Source organism: Myiozetetes cayanensis, unplaced genomic scaffold (genome assembly GCF_022539395.1).
Source record: "Myiozetetes cayanensis isolate MyiCay16 unplaced genomic scaffold, myiCay2020 scf2-11, whole genome shotgun sequence".
NCBI classification, from domain to species: Eukaryota; Metazoa; Chordata; class Aves; order Passeriformes; family Tyrannidae; genus Myiozetetes; species Myiozetetes cayanensis.
This window is the reverse complement of record NW_026087411.1, coordinates 1,762,856-1,785,171: the sequence shown is the minus strand read 5'-3', so window position 1 is coordinate 1,785,171 and position 22,316 is coordinate 1,762,856. Positions and strand designations below refer to the sequence as shown.

Sequence of the window (22,316 nt, the reverse complement as noted above, 5' to 3'; positions counted from 1 at the left end):
TGTGGGAATGGCAATGGGACTTCCTGGGTGAGAAGTTCTTTCTCTGGGTGGGGAAGTCCTCATTGCATCAAGGACTATTTATTAAACTATTCTATATTAAGTCTGAGCTGCAGCTTTTTAAACAAGAAATACCAAAAATAGGAGCATTGGAGAACAGTTATTTCTGAGCAATATTTGTGAGCCAGATTTTGTGATTCTTTTTTTTTTATATATATAACCAGAGATGTTTCCTGATGTGTGAAAAGTGTGTTTTCAGGAGGTCTAACAGGTCTGTGTAAAACATTTTGCTGTAATGATGGATTAATATCCTTGTGCTAACTAAGGCTTAAAGCCTAATTCAGCTTCATTAATCCAGCCAGTTCATTGTGCATCCCACTGCCATCCTGCTCAGGCACAGGAGTGGGACCCCTGATATCCTGGAATGCCTGTCACCCCCAGACCATTTTCTGTGAGCATGGAATTCCACAAGTCAGCACTGCCTGAAATTCCCAAACCTTTGGCTGTTGAAGTGGTCACAATCCAGGCTGGCTGCTCGGATAGACCCATTCGTGGAGACTGGGCAGGTTTGCTTTGGATTGCTTTCCTGTTGCAGATACCCAGGAAATGCTCCTGAAAGTGAGTCCAGGCCATGGAGTTAATGCAGAGCCAAACAGCCTTTCCATTGCCAGTGACCAACTGGCTGCGCTGCAGCACTGATGAATTAAACCCTGGGCAGAGCTGCAGCCCTTCCTGCTGCCACCTGCACCCACAGCCACTGCCGTGGGGGTGGCCTGGCTGGCACCTCTGTCTCCAGGGCCAGCATTCCCTGCCTTTCCCACACATCCCTCTGAACTCCTCATGGCCTTTCCCCCTTGGCATCCACCAAAGCAGTCAGCTCTGCTGGAAGATTTGTGCTTGTCCATCATCAGTTTATGAGGGAGAGGGTTGGAGCATCTTACAGTGGGGTCTGGGGATTAACATCAAATAATCGTAGAAAATAATAATGAAAGCAGCTGTGGTTGGGTGCTCTCAAAGCTCTGCACAGTCAGGATCTGCAGAGGGGGGGCAACTCTGTGCTTTAGGAAATAAATAACTCTTTTCCAGCTGGTCTGATGAACACAAAGGAGAAGGAATATTTAATTAATTATAATTATACCCTTGCAGAGGGACCAAGTTCCAGACTGTACAACTGCAGGAGACACACCTGGAAACCCCACTGGATAGGGCCCCTAATCCACATTGTCCAGCCATATATTGCATTTCTGAACAACCCCTTTCCTGCTCTGTGTTCACACAATTATTTCCATGGACATAACTCTGGATTTGGGAAGTTGCAAGAAGTGGATGTTGACCCCACATTCCACCCCCTCACAATTAGTTGACATTATTAATAGTTAATAAGCATTGCTTGAGTCCTCTCTAGGTTTTCTTAGCAACTGATCCAGCTGCCCAAAGGTGCTTAATGTCAATTATACCAATCCATCTCTCTCCTGTAAAGTACATTTAGAGAGGTGGCACAAGCTGCTGCTGCACTGAGCTCTTTAGCAGCATTAAAACTGGAAAACTCGACATGTTTCAAGTGCTGTTTAACAATTAATTTGCCTGAATATCAAATCTGATTTCAACACCTTCAGTCAAAACAGAGGCGTGCCTGAGGAATTGCAGATGGAATGTTTAACCCCAGTGACATTACATGGGATGTCACCCCAGCTGGGTGGCCATCAGAAGGAGCTGGTTGTGTCATTAGTTTGGCATTGCAGACCTGGCTGATTTTTCCCTGTGCCCTAAAACTGCTTCACTTGTGAACCAGCAGCGCATTTACAGCCCTGGCAAAGGTCACTCAGAGCAGGAAGAACTCTGTGCTGCACCAGCCTTGATCCCAGGCCTTCTGAGTCTGACAAATATTGGGGAAAAGGGCTCTTTTTAATCTGGTTTTCAGAAATTAAACCCTTTTTAGGGTACATTATCCTGCCTCTTGAAAACACCAAAGCACAGGCTGGGTGCCAGGATGTACCAAGCTGCTTTCTGAGGTACCAGCTCTCACCATGAGTCAGGTTTGAAGGGGTTAAAAGATGTGCTGGGAAACTCTTTGATCAAAGGAGCCTTTGGAAATGTGACAGTCTGCATCTCTAAGTTGCTGTGTCAGGTTCATCCCAGCCTGGCATCCCACTCTGACACCATTCTGCCATCCCAACGTGCTCATCTCAAAATCCAAATTCCCCAGGAGGATACTTAGGCATTTAAAGGTGTTTTTTCCTAACTGAGACATATCACAAGTATTTAAAAAAAGGAAATTAAACAACTGCAGAGCAGATTTTTTTTTTCCCCAGACTTTGCCAAGGTTTTTGTTCCATGTGAGGATATGAGGGAAGGATGACTGTAATGAATGTCACGTGCCTTTGATTCACCTGCTTGGATTTAGTCTTTTACTGTTGAATTACACCTTTCAGGGCAGGAAGAGCAGGAAATGAAGCAGCAATGAGTGATAAAGGAGAGTTTGGGGGAAAATATATCAAGGAGGCTTCAGGAAACAGCAAGATGTTCTGGCTTAAGGAATGTTTAGCAATTTGGGTTTGTTGGGATTCTTGTTTTACTTCCTAAAGCTCTGCTTGAGCTGAGCCAGAGCTGGAGGGCAGGTTTAGCAGGTGAATGTTGGGAAGGGATGGCCTTCAGACAAACCCTTGCTGGGAAACTTTGGGGCTCTGATTTATTTTCAGAGCGGTTTTAGATGGTGCCATAAAGTGTCATGTTGCAAAGTGCTGTTTGGAATCAGTCACAGTGAATGTAGCAGGATGTAAATACCCCTGGAAGGGCCTGAGGCTCAGTTGCTGACAGCAGGGAAATGGGTGCGTAAGGATTGATGCATGGGAACGAATTCCAGGAGAAACCCAAGGGTCTGGCTGAGGAGCTGTGACAGTTGCTGATGTTTTGGGTGCTCTCAGTCCACGCTGCATGAGTGGGTTCCTCTCAAAAACACTGAATATTAAGCCCCTCATGAGTGGTTTTAAAGGGCTGCTCTGTTAAACCCAACCAGTAAGGTCTGGGTGACACAAAGGTGGCAGCAGATGCGAAAGCAGCATTTGGCCCCTATTTTGGGACAACGCTTCTCTGCTTTGCTGTGACTCTGCTGTGGCATTTCCCTCCAGGAGAGCAAAGGCTCTGAGTTCCAGGCTGGGGGTTTGCAGCCAGGGAAAGGCTCCAGAGCTGAGCACAGGAGCTGCCAAAGGCCAGAGCCTTGAATTCAGAGAAAGCTGGGACAGGAACACTGGATTTAGGTGAAGCATGTGAGCAGCAGATGGTTGGGGATACACTGCAGGATGTGGAAACCACGGTGGGGTGTCAGGGGAGCAGGTCACCCACAGGTGAAGTGTTAGAATTGTGTGGGATAATCCACAATCTCAGCTCTGAAACAGGGCTGGTTGTGATCCCTTCACAAACATGAGGGCTTTGTAAGGAACTGGGAATGCAGAGTGAGTGTTCAGGGGGCAGGAGAGCAGGAACATTCTTCTCTTCAGTTCCACGAAGCTCCGTGGTTTGGTGTCTTTCTCAGTAGCTCAGCTGACCTATTTTCACTTAATTCCTTGGAACTGCCACACTGTAAATGCACTTAAGCTGGAGGAAACAATTAGTTTGATTCTTGGAGACTCTCTGCAGCATTTGGTCCTGCAACAGCTGTAGCAGTCACAACTTCTTGGCAATTGTATATATTGTTTTAAAATTAGATAAATGCACTGTTCTTATCTCTTGTCTATCCCAAAGCATGTGGAACGTAGGGAACCTGCTGATTTTAGGTCTTTTGTGTGTGTGTGTGTGTGTGTAATGGACTTCAAAGGAATGAAAACAGAGTGACTGTAATTTAGTAGTTTGGGAAGAGGCCAAACATTAACCTTTAATTATTAGTCACAAACTGTCGCGGGTTGAGGCGGGACACGACACAAAACCCTTGTGGATCCAGAGGCTGGAACACTTTATTGCACGATGTCTGCTACTTTTATACACTTTTTAGGCTACACATGTCAACTCTCCACTGGTTCCCACATACATAAATATTCTTCCATTGACCACTAACGGTGTTCTATAACTCTGCTTACTGCGCATGTCACGAAACACATTTTGCTGTGCTCAGCACATTTTACCGGAAAACCAGATTGTTACAACTTCCGGGTCCGGGCGTAATTCTCGCCTGAACAAAGGTTCCTACTTAGCTTTAACTCTTCCCGAATCCCCCAGGCCAGCTGGGGGAGAGCCACCACAACAAACTGTGCTGTCAAGACTGTGAAGAACTGGAGGAAAGTTCCATGAGCACAAACTGCACAGCTGGGCTGAGAGGACAAGAGAGCTGCTGGTGAAACTCCTGTGACGGTGGGGAATTGTAATTCCCAGTAAAGATGTCAGGGATCCATCCCTCGGGTACAGATGTCTGGAGGCAAAGGGTGCATTTTCACCCCCTGCAGCCTCCTCAGGAGTTTTGTGTCTCTGTCTCCCACACTGGGTGAATAACCTGCATTCAGTGGTTGTTCTGTGAGTGTTGGGAGATCAGCACTGAGCTACTGCAACCCCATGTGAACCATACCTGGAACCATTTAATTCCTGCTGGGGAAAGGGAAGATGAGTTGGACTGTAAGTGGTGACTTGGCCATCTGTGTAATATCATTGTGGGCACAGCTTGAGGCTCAGCTCACCAGAGGAGGATTCAGCTCTTCCCATCCCCAACCAAACATCACTTTATTTCCTAGGGGTCTTTTTTTCCATCTTCCCCCTCACTTTTGTGAGCACATATGGGAGGTTTCGAGGCGTTTCTGCAAGTTTTAAGGACTAACTTATGGAACAATAAAAGTCCATGTGCTGGTATAATAAAGAAATGCTCCTGAGAATGTATAAAGCACACCCTGGAAGGGAGGGGGCCAAAATGACAACAGCTGGAAAACTGTAATGGGGGAAATCATAGGGATTAAAGCCAATTGTAGGAAAAAACTACTGTTGTGCTTTAAAGCATGTGCCTTATAAAGTATATGCTTAATTGCACCTCGTTTTTTATAGAGGGCTGTTATAGGTGGTTGTCTCTTTCCCAAACACAGGCCTTGCTTATGAAGTTTTGGGGGAGTTTTTTGGGAGCAGACAGGACCACGTCACTCCTGAGGTCCTGCCCAGCTCAGCTGGGCAGTAGATCCAGAACTTTTTGTTAATCAACTAAAAGCCTCAAAAGGCAAGGGCCTTTCAGGCTGCCTGGGGAAACTTTGTATCCTGCCAATGTGGCTTTTAAAATGCCAGTTTTAGCTGTTAGATTGCCAACTGTAGCTTTTTAAAATGCTTTTCTCAGCTCCATTTATTCTTAGAAGGTGACACAGAAAGAGGCACAGAACATCAGATTGGGACAATATTCTTTTTTATTCTTTTTTATTTTTTTAAAGCACTTACAAACTGCATTTCATCCTGTGAGTTTGTTGAGGTGGATTTGTCTGTGATGCTCACGTAGACCATTTACTCATATGTGGAAGTGCAAGTATATCCTGTCCCAGAAAAGATCCCTTGTAATTAGCATTTCCCTGGGAACAGCAGCTATAGAGCTGTAGGGCCATCTGAGCTGTATTGAGTATCAGTTGTGGTTCCTCTTACATCTTTATAAACTCAGAGTGACTTTGGAATTACAGGTGTAGGAATGTTGGTTTAAATTTGTTTGTTGCTGCAAACCCCTCCAATCTGCAGCCCTGAGCTCTCAGTGCAGGTGGAGGTGCTTTGTTCCAAGCAATGACATTGGGTCTCTTCCTTTTTACCCAAAACTTTATTACACATAAAAGAGTGAAAATAACTGTTTGACACAGATTTTTATTTGTGCTGCCTTGGAGAAATGTGTGTACAGATGGAGGTTACAGGGGCAGGGCAGTGACCCTCAAATTGGGTTACCTTTGAGCAGCCTGATCTCCCCTGAACTGTTAATTGGGAGCAGTGGGGGCTCAGCCCTTGGCCCTGCACTTGGTTCCCATCCACCAGAAGGGAGGGAGGTGGTGAAAATACCCTTGACAATCTCTTTACTTCCCACTGAATCAAAACAGGAGTGAAACAACCCGTATTTGAAAGCACCTCATTTACATTACTGTTGTAAAACGTTCCTGCTTGGGAGTCCCAGTTTGGCCTGACAGTCAGGAGGGAGTGTTGTGCCAGGGGATGGGATCATCCTGCTGTGTTCTCCTCTGCTGAGGTTCCTTTCCTGAGAGTCTTTAAAAAATGAACTGACCAGTGAGTTGCATTCTGTGATCCTGGATGTTGCCAAGTTGTCGGCATTAGCTGTGGCTTTGAACGTGTCATAGGTGTGAATTTTCCAGGATTTCCTAACGGTCAGGGCACCACCCAGAGCATTGGGGCTTTCAGAGTTCTAGTCCAAAGCCTTGTGTTTCAGGCTCTTCCTGTTTTGCTCAGGCTTCCTGAAGTTGGTCAAACCCTCCTGCTGGGATGTGTGTCCCAGGGGTTTGAAGCCAGCTGTTTCCTCAGAAAAGTGAGAAACCACATCATTCTCTCTTCAGATCCTTGGGGATTCAGAGGAGGAAAACATGGGGCCAGAAAATTGATAATCTCTATTTTGTGTGTTCAGTTTCCCCTCTCAGCACTTCTCTCGTCCCCATCCAAAGGAAGTGTGAGCATCTTTATCCTGTCCCTGCAGGGTGTGAAATGCAGAGGCAGCAGCTGGAAGACAATCTGCACTACATGGGACCTTTGAGGTGATGAGATTTTTCATCCTCTGAGGAAAGCCCTGTTTCAGAGGTTGGGAAGGGGAGCCAGTGCCTAATTAGAACTGGCTGTGGCTGTGCTTCAGTAGGGACCTCTCCTCTGAGTGTGCCAAAGTTGAAAAGGAGCCCGTGGTTATTTTAAAATTAATTATCACTCCTCTGAAGCCCCGCTGAAAAAAGAACAGCTCTGCAAAAAAAAGGCAATAAAATTGCTCCCAGACGAGGCAAAATGCACCATATGTCAGGGACACCTCGGAGCTGGGGGGGAGCTGCCTCCTTCCTGCCACGTGCTGTTGGTGCTGAGGAATTCCAGGACACCTTGTGTTTCCACTGGTGCTCAGTGGGTCTGGTTAACCAGGAATTCCTGATCCTGCAATTACCTGCAGCACTTGCAGTTGTAAGGTGAATATTGGAGATGTTATTCAGTCATTCACACCACACACCACACAGCAAAGCTTTCAGAGAGGCCCCCCCTGAGCAATTCCCTTGGCAGAGAACATCTCCAGGTGGGAATTTCCCTCTGGAAAAGGAGGCAGGCCTGGCACACACTGTTGGAAGGGTGGCTGGAGGTAACCTGTGCTCCACCAGGACACCCCCAGCCAAGGACACCACGGGAGCCAGCAGGGACAAAAAGGGAATTGAAATGTTTGGCCTTGGAGAGAGGGAGAGAATTCTGCCTTAAATCCCTGGGGATGGGGGGATTTGTCCTTTTAGAAAGCTCTGTTTCTGATCACTCTTTTTGTGCAACACCATCCCAAGCATTCAAATCATATCAAATTATATTACATTAAATGCAGCACCCAGGGGGTGATTTGTCCAAGAAGTTGTGTTGGAAAAAGGTGCAGGAAAATACTTGCAGCAGAGCCTCAGGGCAGTAAAGCAGCTGCTCCAAAAGTGCTGGGAATTCTTTTCTTTTATCTTCCTTATCTTTGTCCTCATGGATAATGAACAGGCCAAGCCAACTGTTGCCTGCTCATGTGGATCTGTGACTTGTAGGAACAGCAGAGCCACCTCAGCGTTGCCATGGAGTGCAGGTGAAAGCCTTGTCAGAGGGGCCTGCTATTTATGGACGTGCTATGGGAGCTGAGTGGGGGTTTCCCTGTGGATCCGTGTCCCAGAGAACCCACTGCACTGCAGGTGAGGAGCTGGAGCTGTGGTTTAGAGTCTGCATCAACAAACCTCTTGAAGTTCGTTGATTAAAGCTCGGCAAAAAGTTCTTTTTGATGGTAAGCCAGACAGGTCTGACCTCTCCCTGACTCTGCAGAGAGAGCTTAACCCCAGGCTGCGATTTCCAAGGGGCCTGGCAGATATTCCAGGCTTTTCACCTCCTTGTCCTCCAGCTCTGGCCAGAGGGAGCAGCTCCCATAGTCATCAGGAACTTCCCATAACCAAAATAGGAGGAGGAGGTATCACCTGCAACCCACAGGTGGGAAAGCTGGTGCCAGATGCCTTCTCTAAGCATTATTTGTCCTCTTTGCTGCTTGGTAGGAGTGCCCTCCCTGCAGGGGGAGCAGGGACAGGATGCACAGCTCCTGGGATCAGCCAGGGCACTGGCTCTGCACTGTAGTGGTTTCAGGCTCATTATTTCCAGAAGAACAAAAAGAAGGTGGAGACATTTAATAGGATCAGTTCCCCTTGAAGGTAATTCCAGATGTTTCTGTGGTTAATGAGCAAGTCCCAGGAGCTGAAAGGAGGCGGTGGTTCTGGTAATGCTGTCAAGAGCTGCACAGAAATGACTGAACGTGTAAGAACAAAGTCATGGGCTGGTACATAATTAACAGAAAGTTCTCAGCTATTGTCATTTGTGTTCACAGGAAGGTGATTCAGTTCTTTGCTTATTGGACTTGGTCAGCTTTCCAGGGCTGAAGCAGAATCTGATGGAATGACAGAGCTGTAAGTCCCTAATTCCTATCCAAGGAGCTTCCTTGGCATCACCAGGGCAGGGACAGATGCACTTGGGATCAGTGGGAATGGGAAAATTCCCCATGTGGATGCTTTGGAGTTCAAAAGAAATGCAAAGCCTCCATCCATACACTGTTAAATCTGGTATCCCAAACCACAGGACATTTGTTCCCACTTTGTAGAGCTGTAGGTAGCTTCCAATCTTCACCTGCTGGAGATGCTCTCTCTTAACCTTGGCAAATGTTTCTGTGATTTATCCCTCATTCCCATCCTGTGAACTCTGGAACTTGTGGCAAAGCCTCTCCCAGGGATGTTTGTGTTTTATACCAGCTCGCCCATGGATTTGGGTTACTGGGGTGTTCCTGCTGTGCCCACTGGTGGTTTGGAGATGCTGTTCTTGCAGTGGCTCAGCTGGGAAATCTTGATTTACTCAGCCTCTTCTTTTTTTCCTTAAACAGCTGTGGCAGCTGCAGAGCAGGGCTGGGTTTCTGAGAGGAGCTGTCCTGCACGGAGAATCCCTGGGATCTGCTGGCTGCCCTGGAGAGGGAGGGCAGTGTCCCTGCCTGGCCACCTCAGGGCTGTTTCCCAGAAGATGGAGCTCTTTCCCCAGCACTGCTGATGGACACCCTGTAGGTTCAGTATCATATCAAATATGGGCATTCTTACAGATGGCAGAATTATTCTTCAGAGCTGAGAGAAAGGAGCAAAGAATGCACATGATGACCATAGTTATTTTATTATAAAAGACAAGTCTGAGTTATTTTTTTATCAGTAACTTCTGCTTAACAGTAATAATGATACATGGAATTATTGAAGAGTCCAGATGCCAACCTTGTTTTTCCCTTTGAAGCTCCACGTGACTCTTGGCAGGTTTGGGTCTTTAAAGCTTTGCCATTTTCTTGCGTTTCTCCCTTGATTGGAGGGGTGGTGGTTTGTTTCACTGACAGCAGTCGCTCCCTTCGTGCTGGAAGCAAATCCGTAACTTCTCTGGGTGCAGGGGGGTCTTTATTTCTGCTGTGCTTTGCTTTCCACCTCTGAATGACAAAGCTGAGAGGGGCAGAAGTTGTCATTACTGACCCCCAGAAGTGTCTCAGCCCTGCTGGTTTGGCTGCTGTGGACGTTGTGCCTCTCATGTCATCGCTGTGGCTCGGATCTCGTTTTTACAGCTCACGTGTGTTATCTGAGCTGCACAAGAGATTAAAAAGAAGGGAAGTTTTATAAGCACTGACATGGTTGTCATGACTACCTAAACCACTTTGCTGGTACCGTACAAGTCTTTCACTTTATCTGTGGCTTTTATATTAAAAAACACCTTTTTTTTTTTTCTTTTTTTTTGCATGAGACTCCAAAAAAGCAGAGCTGAAGAAATCTCTATAAACATAAATATGGGGGGTGGGGGGTGTAGCATCCAGGTGAAGATAATGCTCATCCCCTCAGTCAAATAACAAATCTGTGTGGTAAATTCTTTGGACAGAGAGAGGCAAGTCCAAGCCATCCTCTGCTTTTGCCTGGACTGACAGACAGGATCTGAAGTCCTGGCCATCAGGGCTGCAAATGATGGAATGGAGTACCCTACTCTGCCTTATTGTGAGGGGTTGGTGTCCCCCCCAGGCTGCAGCATGAGAAAGTTTAAAATTTAAGTTATAAATATGCAATTTATATAAAAATTTATTTAAATTTAGATTTTAGGTCTATATTACAGGCCCGTAAAGCTGGGACACAGGAATGCTCCTTGCGAGGCACTTGGAAAAGTGCAGTTGAGCCTCCAAAGCCTTTGTTGGTGCGTTTTTTAGGCGTGTTTCAGGTAAGCCTTGTAGTGTTTTTAAGGTTCTCTGAGTTTACCTCATTTCTAAGGAAAAAAACCCTGGAGACCTGTAGGTAAATGTGGGTTTGAGTGTCCACTTTGTTGCACAAATGGTTGATCAAAAATGTTGTACAGTAGTCGATCCTGAGCAAACAATTCTGCAGCTCTCAGACTCTGATAATCTGTGGCCTGAGTATGTAATGCTGCAAAGGTTGTTTGGAAACTTTAAAGCCCTGTCCTGTCGTGCAAGGCCCGAGCCACTGGAGCCCAGGGATGGTGTCAGCACAGCCCTCCTGGGCTCAGTCGTAGCACCGTGTGTGGAAAGCAGGTGGTGGAGGCGAGGCTGGAGCCCAAACTGCTGGGAAAGCATTCCAAGGCACTTGGTGGATAGAAATGGAGCCAGGTGTGTGTATTGACCAGCGGATGGAGTTCAGGACGGGCCCCTTTGCCCCCCCAGCCCCAGGAGCTGCAGTGCCCCCTCTCCTGCCCCAACGCTGGGCCTGAAAGGGGGGAACGGGAGGGGAGGGAAGGGAAGGGGCCGGGAGTGCTCCGGGTGCTTTTTTGCAGCCGGCATTGGAACAATGCGACCTTGGACCAGAGCAGCTCCGTGGAACAACCTGCGGGACAGCGGGGAATGAACCTCGGCCACAGCGGGGACACGGCACACAGGGGGAGAATCAACACAATTGGGGGGTGAAATAAAGACAATTTGGGGGCTGTATAATAAAGACAATTTGAGGGGGTGTGAAATAAAGACAATTTGGGGGTGTGAAATAAAGACAATTTGAGGGGGTGTGAAATAAAGACAATTTGAGGGGGGTGAAATAAAGACAATTTGAGGGGGTGTGAAATAAAGACAGTTGGAGGGGGTTTGAAATAAGGCCAATTTGGGGGTTGGGTGGGATGCACTCAGTGCCCCCCTGGGGCTGCAGCCAGAGGTGCCAGTGGGACCTGGAGCTCCTCCCCAAGTGCCGGCACTGGATCCTTCCCTGGAGTGATGGAACCTCTGTGGAGGTGGGTGGGGGTGTGTGTGGGGGGTGTGAGAGGTGTGTGTGTGTGTGGGATGTATGAAACTATCCTCCTAATGTAAACAATCCCCCCTAATGTAAACAATCCCCCCTAATGTTTTTTTCCCCTGATTTTTTTTCCTCTTTATTTTTTCCCCCCATTTTTTGTACACCCATTTTTTTCTCGGATTTTTTTCTACCCCCCCATGTTTTTTTTCCTGATTTTTTGTACCTCCCCATTTTTTTATCTTTTTTTTTTGTACCACTCTATTTTTTTCCTCCCATTTTTTGTTCCCCCCATTTTTTCCTCCCCATTTTTTGAACCTCCGATTTTTTCCTCCCCCCATTTTATGTACCTTTCAATTTCCCCCCCCCCTATTTTTAGTACCCACTGATTTTTTGCCCCTGATTTTTTGTACACTTCCATTTTCCCCCCCTCATTTTTTGGACCTTTCAATTTTTTCCTCCCCATTTTTTCCTCCCCCTAATTTTTGCACCCCAATTTTTTCCCCCCATTTTTGTACCCCCCGATTTTTTCCTTCCCATTTTTTGAACCCTTGATTTTTTCCTCCCTGTTTTTTGTACCCCCGATTTTTTGCCCCTTATTTTTTTGAAACCCACATTTTTTTACCCCCCATTTTTTCCCCCCATTTTTTTATCTTGATTTTTTGTACACCACCATTTTTTCCCCCATTTTTGGTACCCCCCGATTTTTTCCTCCTCATTTTTGAACCCTTTTTTCCTCCTATTTTTGTACCCCTGATTTTTGCTCCCGATTTTTTGAACCCCCATTTTTGTACACCCCATTTTTTTCTACACCCTAATTTTTTATCTTGATTTTTGTACACCATTTTCCTATTTTTCCCCCATTTTTGTACACCCCATTTTTCCCCCGATTTTTTGTACACCTATTTTTCCTATTTTTTGTACACCCCCATTTTTCCCCCATTTTTTACATCCTTTTCCTGATTTTTGTACAACTCAATTTTTTCCCCATTTTTACCCCATTTTTTCACCCCATTTTTTCCCCGTTTTTGTACACCTCCATTTTTCCCCCAATTTTTGTACACCCCGATATTTTGCCCCCCATTTTTTGTACACACCCATTTTTTTATCTTGATTTTTTACACCATTTTTTTCTCCCGATTTTTTGTACACCTCCATTTTTTTACTCCCATTTTTTTTACCCCCTGATTTTTTCCTCCCCATTTATAGAACGCCCGATTTTTCCTATTTTTTGTACACCCCGATTTTTTTACCCCCGATTTTTTTGTACACCCCCATTTCCCCCATTTTCTGTACACCCCCATTTTTTCCCCCTGATTTTTTGTACCTCCCAATTTTTTTCCTCCCATTTTTTGTACCCTTCAATTTTTTCCTTTCCATTTTTTATACACCCCCATTTCTTTTCCCGATTTTTTGAACCCACCAATTTTTCTCCTTTGATTTTTTATACACCCCCATTTTTTTCTCCCGATTTTTTTGTACACCCCAATTTTTTTCCCCCCATTTTTTGTACCACTCAATTTTTTCCCCCTATTTTTTGTACACCCCATTTTTTTATCTTTATTTTTTGTACACCCCCCATTTCTTTCCCCCATTTTTTGTACACCCCCATTTTTTTATCTTGATTTTTTGTACCTCCCAATTTTTTTCCCCTGATTTTTTATATCACTCAAATTTTTTGCCCCGATTTTTTGTACACCCCCTTTTTTCCCCTGGATTTTTTGTACCTCCCAATTTTTTCCTCCCATTTTTTGTACCCTTCAATTTTTTCCTTTCCATTTTTTATACACCCCCATTTCTTTTCCCGATTTTTTGAACCCACCAATTTTTCTCCTTTGATTTTTTTATACACCCCCATTTTTTTCCCCGATTTTTGTACCCTCAGTTTTCCCCCATTTTTACCCCCATTTTTCTCCTGATTTTTGTACACCCCCATTTTTCCCCTGATTTTTGTACACCCTCAATTTTTTCCCCCATTTTTGTACACCCCATTTTTTTCTTGATTTTTTGTACACCCCATTTTTTTCCCCCGATTTTTGTACACCCTCATTTTTTATCTCGATTTTTGTACACCCCATTTCTTTCCCCGATTTTTTGTACACCCCATTTTTTCATCTTGATTTTTGTACACCCCATTTTTTTCCCCCATTTTTTGTACACCCTCATTTTTTTATCTTGATTTTTGTACCTCCCCATTTTTTTCCCTGATTTTTTATATCACTCAATTTTTGCCCCGATTTTTGTACACCCCTTTTTTTCCCTGGATTTTTGTACACCCCATTTTTTTCCCCGATTTTTGTACACCCCGATTTTTCCCCCATTTTTGTACAACTCCATTTTTTCCCCATGATTTTTTGTACACCCCCATAGGTTTTTTCCTGATTTTTTGTACACCCCTATTTTTTTCCCTTGATTTTTTTGTACACCCACATTTTTTCTCCCCATTTTTTTCTACACCCCCATTCTTTGTGCACCGCATTTTTTTCCCCCATTCTTTTACACCCCAATTTCCCCCCCCCATTTTTTAAACTACCCCATTTTTTTCCCTTGATTTTTTCTACCACTCTATTTTTTTCCCCTGGATTTTTTACCCTCCCATATTTTTTTCCTGATTTTTTGTACCCCCCGATTTTTCCCCCTCATTTTTTGTACACCCCCATCTTTTATTCCTGATTTTTTTGTACACACCCATTTTTTCTCTGATTTTTTCTACACCATAATTTTTTTACCCTTGATTTTTTGTACACCCCATATTTTTTTCCCCTTGACTTTTTGTACACCCCCATTTTTTTGACTCAATTTTTTGTACCACCCCATTTTTTTCCCCCGATTTTTTCTATCTCCTTATTTTTTCCCCCGATTTTTTGTAACCCCCATTTTTTTCCCTTGATTTTTTTGTACCACTCATTTTTTCCCCCCCGATTTTTTGTACCTCCCAATTTTTTCCCCCATTTTTTCTACACCCCCATTTTTTTATCTTGATTTTTGTGCCTCCCAATTTTTTCCCTTGATTTTTCGTACACACCCATTTTTATCCCTGATTTTTTGTACCACCCAATTTTTTTCCCCCGATTTTTTGTACCACCCCATTTTTCCCCGATTTTTCGTACCATTCTAATTTTTCTCCCGATTTTTTTTACACCCCCATTTTTTTCTACACACTAATTTTTTATCAACAATTTTTTGCACCCAATTTTTTCCCCCTGATTTTTTGTACCCCCCACCACATGCGTGACATCACGTGCACTTAGTGTGTTCGATGTCACGCCAAGCACACAAGTGACGTCGTATGTTAGCATTTTTGAGGCACACACTTGACATGTGTTAGCGTGTTCGACCCCACACGCGTGATGTCACGTGTTCTTAGTGTGTTCAACATCACGCCAAGCACACACGTGACGGTGCGTGTTGTTAGCATGGTGGACTCCACATGCGTGAGGTCGGGTGTTGTTAGCGTGTTGGACTGAACACGCGTGAGGTCATGAATTCTTAGCGTGTTGGACCCCACACGCGTGACATCGGTGTTCAGCGCAGACGCATGACGTCGCCTGTTCTTAGCATGTTGGACCTTACACGCGTGACATCGCGTGTTCTTAGCGTTTGACATCACGCCAAGCACACATGTCACGTTGCGTGTTCTTAGCGTGTTGGACCAAACACGCGTGACGTCATGTGTTCTTAGCTTGTTTGATGCACACATGTGACATCGCGTGTTCTTAGCGTGTTGGACGCAAACGTGTGATGTCACGTGTTCTTAGCATGTTGGACCGAACACGCATGACGTTGTGTGTTCTTAGCGTGTTTGAGGTACACACATGACGTCACCTGTTAGTGTTTTGGAGCCCACACGCGTGATGTTGCGTGTTCTTAGCATGTTCTACCCACACGAGTGACGTCGTGTGTTCTTAGCGTGTTCGACTTCACACCAAGCACGTGTGACATCGCGTGTTTGACGCACATGCATGACATCACGTGGTCTTAGCGTGTTGGACCGAACGCGCGTGATGTCGCGTGTTCTTAGCTTGTTTGATGCACACGCGTGACGGCGCATGTTCTTAGTGTGTTGGAATAAACACGCGTGACTCGCGTGATCTTAGCGTGTTGGGCGCACACGCGTGATGTCGCGTGTTCTTAGTGTGTTCCACCCCACACGCGTGACATCGCGTGTTCTTAGCATGTTGAACCGAACACACGTGATGTCGCGTGTTTTTAGCATGTTGGGCACACACACGTGATGTTGCGTGTTCTTAGCGTGTTTTACCCCACCTGCGTGACGTCACGTTTTTAGCGTGTTGGACCGAACGCGTGACGTTGCATGTTTTTAGTGTGTTAGACACACACGCGTGATATTGCGTGTTCTTAGTGTGATGGACGCACACACGTGACGTTGCTTGTTCTTAGCATGTAGGACTCTCCACGTGTGATGTCGTCTGTTCTTAGCGCGTTGGAGCGAACACGCGTGACATCGCGTGTTCGACACCACACACCAAAGTCACGCTTGACGTCACGTGTTCTTAGTGTTCAACTGCACACGCCTGATGGTCGCGTGTCCTTACCATGTTTGACACGACACGCCAAGGTGTTGCTAAGCTCACACGTGGCAGTCGTGTTTTCTTAGTGTGACCTTGGTGTGTGCTTAGTGTGTTCTACACAACGTGCCAAGGTCACGCTAAGAACATGCAACTGTCATGTGACAGTCTTGACCCCGGTGGGCCACGCTGGAGTGATGTTCGTGTGTTCTTGGCATGATTTTCGCATGTTCTTAGTGTGACGTTGGCATCCATCCCACACACACACATCCCCATCCCACACACCCCCATTTCCCCCCACCTCTCACATCCCACACACACACAGCCCCAACCCACACCCATCCCACGCAATCACATCCCACACACACACCAGCTCACACACACCTCCCACATCCCACACATCCCCCACACACACCCATCCCACCCACCCCCCACATCACACGCACACACACACATCACACACACACACACCCCCACACACACATCACACACACACACATCACACACACACACCATCCCCCACACACACACCCCCACACACTCACAACACACTCAGACACACACACACCACCCCCACACACATCACACACACAGACACACACCCCACACACACTCACATCACACACACACACCCCCCACACACATCACACACCCCCCACTCCTATCACACACAGACACACCACCCACACAACCCACACCCATCCCACGCACTGACACCCCACACACACCCACCTCCCATACATCCCACACACACACACCTCTCACACCCCACACTGCCCCCCACACACACCCCCATCTTCCACACACCCCACACACACGCAATCCCACACACACACCTCTCACACCCCCACCACCCCCCACACATCACACACACACACCCATTCCACACCCCCCTCACATCACACTCACATCCCCCAACTCACACCCATCTCACACCCACCCCCAACTCAAACACACTCTCCACACACCCTCTCCCGATACATCACACACACACCTATCCCACACTCCACCCACACCCCCACCCACCTCCACAGAGGTTCCATCGCTCTGGGGAAGGATCCAGTGCCGGCACTTGGGGAGGAGCTCCAGGTCCCGCTGGCCCCTCTGGCTGCAGCCCCAGGGGGGCACTGAATGTGTCCCACCCAACCCCCAAATTGGCCTTATTTCAAACCCCCTCAAATTGTCTTTATTTTACAGCCCCCCAAATCGTCTTTATTTCACTCCCCAATTGTCTTCATTCTGCGCCTGTGTGCCGTGTCCCCGCTGTGGCCGAGGTTCATTCCCCACTCTCTGTCCCGCAGGTTGTTCCACGGAGCAGGATTGGCGTTTGTTTCTCGTGACAACACAGCCAGAAGCAGGAATCTCAAATGTGTGTCTAAATGCTCACCTGTTCCCAAGGCTTTCTCTCAGGCAATAGGTGAGACAAATGAGGAATACAAAGGAACAATAAGGAAAAGCAAGGAAAAGCACCAAGTGTGTCTGTAAAAAGAAGAGCTCCAGCATGCTCTGGGCTCAGGGTCCCCAGAACAACAAGGGTCAATTTAAGATAAAGTTTTGTTGCCAGGAGACTGGAACCACGGACCAGAAACGCTGATTAGCTGAAGCACTTGAGGGGCGAGGAAAAGAGACACCTCAGTGTCTGTGTTGTGTCACAACATAAACCGGCACAGCTGTTTTGGAAAAGTTAAATACAACGATTCAAATCCTGACAGCACCAACCCAGGGCACGTGCTCACAGACTCTGAGGGAAAGTTTGATTAGAAAACATTGCTGGAGTTCATTACTTGGGTGAGCCGGGAGTTAAATCACTGGAGGAGGGCAAAGATAAAGAGGTTAAACTTACCCAGCTCTGTCCTTCTTTTGGCACTAAATAAACCCAAACCTGCTGGAGGTTGGGCAGCCAAGGTAAGAGGAGTTTGTATAACCTGTGTGTGCACAGCTTTGTGCTTTCCTAAGCAGCCAGAAACTTCTGCAGAGAGTCATTACAGCATAAAAAAAAAAGGCATTTTAAGGTCCATGTGGGCATCAAAGAGGAAAGTTTAGAGAGAAATCTGAAAGAAATCAAATAAAAGGAAATCAGGATAGAATTTCAGAAGATACAGGTCTGGCCATCAGGTCCTTATAATGGTAACTGGAAGATAATAACTTGCCAAGAACTTAAAAAGCTCCTCTTTCCTGTTCCTCTGGAAAGGCTGTCGTGGTCAGAGCAAAAGAAAATTGCCCACCGTGAGGTAGGTTTGGATTCCTTGCTGTCATTTTGTTCCCAACAAAGCTGGCAAACACCTGTGGAAAAGAAAACATCTGCAAAATGCTTCTGTAGAGGTGGGGAGAAGTAAAACCATTCCCTTATGTTCATCTGCTTTTAAACCAGGTGGGGGGAGAATCTGGACCTGGGAAAGCTTTTGCAGCTCCTAAAAAACTCCTGTAGCCTATTCAATAATGATAGTAGAATAAAATCAATGATTTATACAGAGCATTCTTAAAAATTGCAAATGTAATTGAATTATTTTGCCAGTGGAGAAATGGGGAATAAATGAGTTGTGCTTGCTTAACCTAATTTTGGTTTCTTAGCACGAGGTTTATAATTGCTTTAAGTAAGCAAGTTATTTGTATTCATTAGCAGTAATTGAGGAGTAAATGTGATAGGAACATATTTTCTCTTGGAAAACTCTACCAGTGAGTCTGTGATCTCAACTGCATCGTTGCCGAGACTGAGCCATCCTCAACAGAATGGATCCATCAGTAATTACCCTGCAGGTCAGATGGATACACAGACACCCCTGAAATCCTGGGGGAGAACAGGCAGCGAGTTTTTATTGATAGTTCTCCTCTAATCTGAATTTATTGTGGCTTTGGCTGCTCTGCCAGAAATACAGACTGGGAGTGGGTCTGTTTTGTCCCTGTGGGCTGGGATGAACCTGCAGTGTGTGACTCCAGACACCAAAGGGCTCACACTGGGCTCTCCTTGTGGGACACCAGTGGGGATTCCCAGCTCTGCTATTCCCAGCTCTGAGGGGACTGGACACACAGTTCCTGACCCTTGGGTCCCTCTGCCTCTCCAGATGCTGTTCCCAGTAATGTTTGGGATCAGCTGTGCTGTTCTGCTGAGTGATACCACTGTAAATACCACCTGAAGGCTTGGCTTCCTGGAAAAATGGGTGTTCGTTAGAGGCTGGATCCCACCAGGAATTATTTGTCACTGGCTATTGGCTCGTGTATCCCTCCCTCTACTTCAGCTCCTGGAAATCCTACATAAAACTGCCTTGGAAAATCCCACCATGTCCTCCCAGCCCCAGAGGAGTCACTGGGGCTGCTTTGAACAACCTGTGGCATGAGCCAGCAGGGAATGCCCTCAGAAACTCCTCAAAGCTGGAAGTCATCAAGGAATTTTAAAAGCCAAGAGTTCCTAAGAATTAAGGGTTTTTTTCCCAGGCAAATACCAGAGTGCATGGCACAGAACATGCCCTTGGAGCTCACCCCCAGGCAAGCAGGGAGGGAGAAATTACAGCCACAAAGCAAACTGTGGGGACGGACCTTGCCTGTTTGCTTTGTTCTCAGTTCAATTCTCAAACACCTGCCATGAGGTTTCTATGGGAAAATAAACCAAATTATCCCCCAGGAAAGGACATACCTGTTGCCTGTTGCAGGAATCTCTTCACTGCACGAGGGTTTTCCTTGCTGGCCAAGCAGGGACTGCTGCCCAAGGGATTAGTGATGTCCATGGAGCAGCCAACCATCTGCAACAAAGACCTGCATTTGCTCAGATACAAAAGCAAGCTGAGGATTACAAGGGCCCAGGGCTCCTTATCTCCACACAGCCCTTGTTTCAGCTTTCTTACCTCTTCTTAAAGGCTTGGAACAAATACCATTGAATTGATTTAAAGCTTCAGAATGTTTGCTGCTAAAGTATTCACACTGCTTAGAAAAGAGAAGGGATTATTTGGCTTTTAAGCCTGTAATGTGAAAAGATCCCTATTGTCCACCACCTTACAGATTTCAGACAGTTATTTTATATATATATATATTTATTTATATTTATTTAGCCCGTCCCTATAGAGATCACTTCTCAGCCACTACCTGGAGGTGCACACATATTTGGAAGCTGCCTGTTGCTGTCGTTTTGTGTCAATGCACACATGCAGATGCAGAGGGAGGCCCTTAATTTGGGCTCAGTGGAGCTGCTTGCTTGAGCCCTTTCTTGTGCCTGAGCTGCACTTGGAGCTGGCTTTTCTGGCAGTGCTGCCTGTGAGTGCAGAGGATGAAGCAGAGTCTGCAGGAGTGTTGTAAACCCTCTGTACTCACAGATTATGTTTCTGGCCGTAGGATTTGGTGGTTTCTTAGTGCTGAGCTGCCTGTCCAGAGCTGGTGGCTGCATTTACACATTTACTGGGCACAGGGACTCTGTGTAAGTGCTCTGTTCTGCAGAGTCAGGGAAGATATTGTCAGGAGCTGCCCCCCAGGCAGATGGACGAGCAGATGTGGCTCACCTGCCGGGCAAGAATTGATCCAGCCCCGGCTTTCCAGGCAGAGGGATCGAAGCTCTGAGCACTCGGGCTGTCCTTCTGTTAAAGCCACACTGTCCATGATCTGCCCCAAATCCCATTCACCCTCCCAGACAACGGGGCTGCCCTCAGTGGGGAGAGCAGTGACCACTGGGAGGATCATTAGCAGGATTTACTCAGAGAGAGGTGCTGGGTTCCCAAGCAGAGATAAGGCTGATGTGTTAATACCTTACTGCCACTGGGGTTTGTGGCTGGGACACTGCTGTCACCTCTGCAGTTCAGCTGTGCCTTGTAAGCTGCTTAAATATTCAATGGTTATTGATTCCTTATCCTGGGAAACCTGAGAGCTTAAGCCAACTGAAACCTTGCAGGAGAGACTTGGTCCTGGATAAAACTGGAAGTGATGGGGTCTGAGGGAAGAAATGTTGTGAAACAGCTGGAGGGGGAGCGGGAGAATGGATATTACTGCCACCAGGGGATTACTTAATGCTAAAACATGCAGAACAGCCTGAGAATCTTGGTTTGCCTTGGTCTGTGGTGGTTTGGGACCCAAGGCAGGTGCGGGGGGCTGCAGCTGCAGAGGATTTGCTGGTGGAGGCCATTGGTGCTAGAGGAGTTTGCTCTGCAGTTAAACAAACAGAGGGACTTGTCATGCATTTAGAAATAAGGGGGTTCCCACCTCAGAGCCTGGAGCTGGAGGATGTTCCTTGTCCTGTGGTTCTGGTTGTCCCTCAGTGACTTCTATCAGCTACCAAGAGTCTCCAGGAAAGGCTCCTCAGCATTAAGTGCTCAGCCCTTGTAGACCTTCAGGAAGACACCAAGGAAGTAAAGAACATATTTTGGCAGTGGTTTTGCATCCAGCCCTGGCCCTTTGATGTGGAAAGTGTAACCTGCAACATTCTCACTCCATAGCAGCACAGCCAAGCCCACAGCTTAAGTTCAAGTGTTGGAGAGAGGGAAGTCCAGTTTGCAGAGTGGATTTACACTCCCCAGAGTTTGGGCAGGTTCTGTTTTTAACGCAATTCTCTTCACTCTCTCTTTCAGGTTACAAACTCCCTGCCACACACTTCGGTTTTCTCACAGGACTGGCTTCGATATTGCTCTCCAGGCTGTATTTTCCCTTCATTTTTAAATAATCAGACATTTTAAAGTGAGCAAGCTGCTGATTACTGACTAATTGGCTTTAGCAAACAGATCTTGCAGGCTGGTTACCGAGAGCCAACCCTTATTAAGATGCCCACACACGCAGGAGCTGCTCCCCCTCCTTGGAAGCTGCTCTTACATCTCTTTAGCCACTTAGAAAATAACCCTAAGTGAATTAGGATTGATTCCTTCACCTTCTAATAACAACACTTGCCCCTCCAAATCACCCAGGCATTCCTGACTGAGGGTGGAATGGAAAACATGTATGGAGAGGATGGAATTTGGTGTTGCTGAGGGTTGAACATCCATGGCAGGGTTTGCTCCCTACCTGGGCAACCAGAAGCATATTTCTAGGTACAAGAAATAGGTTTGCCTTCCATGTTCCATGTTTTCCTGAGTTATGTTTGTTTGTTACATGGGCAACAAAGATTCATTCACACTGGGCAGGTTTCAGTCAAGTCCAGCCCCTCACGGCATTCCCCCCTTTTGCTAAATATGTGGGTTCATACCCCACTCTCTTGGAGGGGATTTCTTTATCCATTTTGCTGAGCTGCTCAGGAAATTAATTGCTTTTATTACAGGCTAAAGGCCCTTAAATGCAGATACAGCTGAGAGAAAGAAAGACATAAAATTGTTCCGATTTTCTGAGCAATTTCTGTTTCCACCTGAATAGTAATTCCCTTCCTCAGCCTTAAATGGGCTCAAACTCCCTTCCTTCC

At 46.3% G+C, this 22,316-nt stretch overlaps 1 long non-coding RNA gene across 2 annotated transcripts in view; it reads left to right on the top strand.

Moving 5' to 3' along the window:
* LOC126639605 (uncharacterized) overlaps positions 1-9,934 on the top strand; it is a 55,514-nt gene extending 45,580 nt beyond the window's left edge. For both annotated transcript variants that reach the window (XR_007628847.1, XR_007628846.1), the window contains exons 7-8: positions 8,519-8,597; positions 9,065-9,934. This is a non-coding gene — a long non-coding RNA (uncharacterized LOC126639605). The remainder of the gene's footprint in view (positions 1-8,518; positions 8,598-9,064) is intronic.
* Positions 9,935-22,316: the final 12,382 nt, after the last annotated feature.